Here is a 4,031-nt window from a genome sequence, read left to right as displayed (position 1 = left end):
CCTTTATCGTAGCTTCGTTATCAGTTATGATTTGCACAACATATTCTTCTCTAATTTCATCCACTACCTTGTCCATGAGGCCCAAGTAATAATTAGCTGTCCTACTAGGTACATCAGTTACATCCACAGACTTCTGAAAAATTGTTCCACGATTGCTATACACAAGAAAATTAAAAATATGCTTTCTTGTGGGCCCAGACCATCCATCACACATAATTGTAACACCTCTCTCAGCCCAACTAGATTTGTGAGATTTTATCCAATTTTGTAACGCTTCATACTCTATTGGTAAATACACTTCAGTTACCTGTTTAATAATAAATAACAAACAAAAACTATTAACAAGCATCTTAATAATTTATTTATTTTTAAACATAGAAAGAGTTTTTTCAAACTTTAAGTTAGAGGCTTACTTCATAAGAACTAGGTAGCTTTGTTCTTTTTCGAACCTCTCTTGCAATATCCAACATTGGTTCTAGCCATTTAGAATTAACAACATTAGTAGGCACTGGAGTGAACAATACAAACTGGCTAACTGCTCTTCCTAATTTTTTCTTTACTTCTTTCAAGAATCTAGAGGAGAGTTTCGATTGTTTGTTGCCTTTGGTCCTATGAAGATCCACATCTATGTCTAATAATTGAACTTCTGGAGAGGATGTATCAATCCATTTCCTACATGTACTAGCCTCACGAACACTATGACTTCGCCGAGCAAAACCAGGAGGATGTGCAACCTCAATATCACTAGCCCTAATTTGTCGGGCCATAACCATTTCTAGGTCCCCCTCATCATTTTCATCATCATCACACTGACTGGCTCTAATTTGTTCTGTCAATTCCTCATTCATCTTCCTTTTGTCAACCTTTTTGCCCTTATAATTATTCAAATAATCCATCATTAGTGTTCGAACTTCACCACTGACATTAGCACAAGGTGCGACTTGACCTTTCATATAGGCCAAATGTTGCTTCAACCTACTTATACCACCATTTAGCTCTTTTCCACAAAATGTACACCTAATTTTATGCCCAGTATTTTCTAGTGGAATTCCAAATTTCCAACCAATATTATCACTTGGAGGTTTTCCACTAGAACCACCTCTGTGCGCCATTATAACTTTCAATTATCTACAATAACAGTTTTCAATTAACAAATATTGTAATTCTAATTTAGTTACCAATAATAATGCATTTAAAATAAAAATAAAAAATATAAAATATTAAACCTCTTTACTTAGCAATTAAATCTCTTTAAAAAAATCTGATAGATGAAACCTCTTTAAAAAAAATCTGACATAAAAATAATCAGAAATAAAAAAATTTGATAGATTAAAAAAATTTGAAATAAAAAATCTGACAGATTAAACCTCTTTAAATAAAAATAAAAAATCTAAAATATTAAACCTCTTTTAAAAAAAAAAACAATGAACAATCAAGCTGTTGGCAGATAAAATTTTTGAAAATTGTAGTGGAAGTCAGTCAAGCAGATTCGATACATGAGCCTAATTATACACTGCTACCACTTAATTTATTGGTTTTAATAGGTCCACGAATAGTGAGCCTAAAAAATCAACTTAAAGGAATGAAGAAGTGAAATAAGTATGAAACATACTCTACAGGTACATTGGTGAGAAAAAATATATATATATATATATATATTAATATTTGAACAATCATAAATATATATATTAAAATATCTCCCGTCCCATACCATAATATAAACACAAAATGCAGAACAGTGGCTATAGCAACTAAAAAACAAAAAAAAAGAGAATATATATATATATATATATAAACAGAACAATACAAGAACAAAACAAAGCATGACACAACAAACCTTTAAAGAAGAAGCTTGAAAGCGGTGCCACTGGGAGATGGGTTTGGGTTTGATTCGATGCTTTTCCTTGCAACACTTTACAAGATCGATGCCATTGGGGGATGGATTTGGGTTTGATTGAGGATTTGGGTTTGGTTCGATTGAGGGTTTTTGTTTAGAGGTTGTTACAAATTTATGGTCCGTGAGTCTGTGTATTGCTTAAAGAAGACAAAACACTTGAAGTGAAAGGTTTGATTGAGTGATGTACATGTATGTGATGGGTTATTCCTTTCCTTTTTTGCATTTTCTTTTGTTTTTGCAGGTGCTCTACTCCATTGTCATCTGTACCGAACAATTATTTTTGCTTTTGTAGGAGTTTCTCTGCTCCATTTTCAGCCATATCGGCGACGACAAATGTGTATAGGAACTGTATCGCTCGTGTATTGGATTTAGACTGATACATACTGGGAATCGGCTGCTACGGCTGTGAATTTCATTCTCACTGATATACCGGCCCATATCCGAATCGACACTCTAATTTTTCATTACGAACCGGCCGGTACGGTACGTACTAGCTGATATTTAGAACTATTCTCTTGACCTCATAAACTTCTTTACAATTGTGGTGCCAAACCAAAGAATCAGCTTTGCCTTCAGAAGAGATGGGGATGGTTAAGATTTAACAAATAGCATTCAGGTCCCACTCCGAATGTGCCTAATTGACTACCTCTGCGACCTTTTGCACTTGACAACTTGTTGGCATGATCGAATGAGGTTTGAAGTCCAAAGATGAAGAAACCCACTTGTCCTCCCAAAACTAAATAGAGGTTCCATTACCCACTTGCCATCTTAAACCCTTCTGAAGAAGATCCCTTCCTTGAACAATGCTAGACCAGGCCCATGGGGCACGCCTTTCCCTTCCAGCCGAAATAATATCCAATTGAGGTTAGTAAATACCCTTTAAGATTTATGCGCAAAATGAATTTGGGAATTTCAGCAATCTCCAAACTTGTTTAGCTAAAAGAACAATATTGAAGGCTTTAAAGTCTCGGAAACCCATTCCTCCATAAGATTTCGAGATCGACAATCGCTCCAACTGGCCCAGTGAATACCACTCTCTTCAGGATCCCCTTCTCGCCAAAAGTTGTTCAAATATGTGAGTTAAGTGTTTTGCTGATTTTTTTTTTTGAAAAGCAAAACAAGACATAGCATAAGCTGCGATAGCTTGGACCACCGATTGGATAAGGACTTTGCGGCCTGGTTGGGACAACAAATTTTGCTTCCAACATTGCATTTTAGAAGAGCTCTCTCGATAAGATATGAGTAGGCCTTAGATTTGGACCTACCCCAACAAGATGGTAGGCTAAGATATTTTGTACCATGTGAGGTTGGAGGTATTTCCAGAATCGTGCAAATATCTAGCTTCACTTGCTCAAGAGTATTAGAAGAAAAAGAAATTCATGATTTCTCAAAATTTATTTGTTATCCAGAGGTATCATAATAGGTATCCAAAACTAACTTCAAGGCTTGGCACTCTTTCCTATTAGCTTGAGCAAACAATAAATGTCATCCACGAAGAAGAGATGAGTTAGACAAGAATAGCTCCGCCTCAAAATCAGTCCCACATTCTGATTTTCTCAGAGACTTCTCGAGAGAGAAAATGAAAGGGTATCGGTAATAAGGACAAAAAGGTATGGGGAGAGAGGATCCATTTGCCGAAGACCTCGAGAAGGAATGAATAAAGCTTTTCTTTCGCCATTTACAAACAGACTGTGGAAATGATTGTCATAACCCATTGTATCCACACTACATCAAACCCCATTTTGACAATAGTCACGTGCAAAAAATCCCATTGGACTCTATCATATGCCTTGTTAAAATCAAGCTTTACCGCCAGATCACATCAAGTTCCTCTCTTTTTTAACTTCAGGTGGTGAAAGGCTTCTTGAGCTACAATGATGTTGTCTTGAATCATCCTTCCAGGAACAAATGCTGACTGATGAAGAGAAACAATCTTCTGGAGGATAGATTTAAATCTATTTGCCAAGATATTGGTGCTGATTTTTAGATTGAAATTGCACAAGCTGATATGTTGAAAATGAGTAAGCATTACGGGGTTTGGGATCTTAGGTATTAAACCCAAATTGGATTGGTTCCATTCCGTAACAGGTGACCATTATTAAAGAAGCTACAAACAATCACATGTACATCTTTT

Source organism: Camellia sinensis, chromosome 3, assembly GCF_055761805.1.
Source record: "Camellia sinensis isolate YWXY chromosome 3, ASM5576180v1, whole genome shotgun sequence".
NCBI lineage: Eukaryota > Viridiplantae > Streptophyta > Magnoliopsida > Ericales > Theaceae > Camellia > Camellia sinensis.
The sequence above is the reverse complement of the archived record's forward strand: the minus strand, read 5'-3'. Positions refer to the sequence as shown.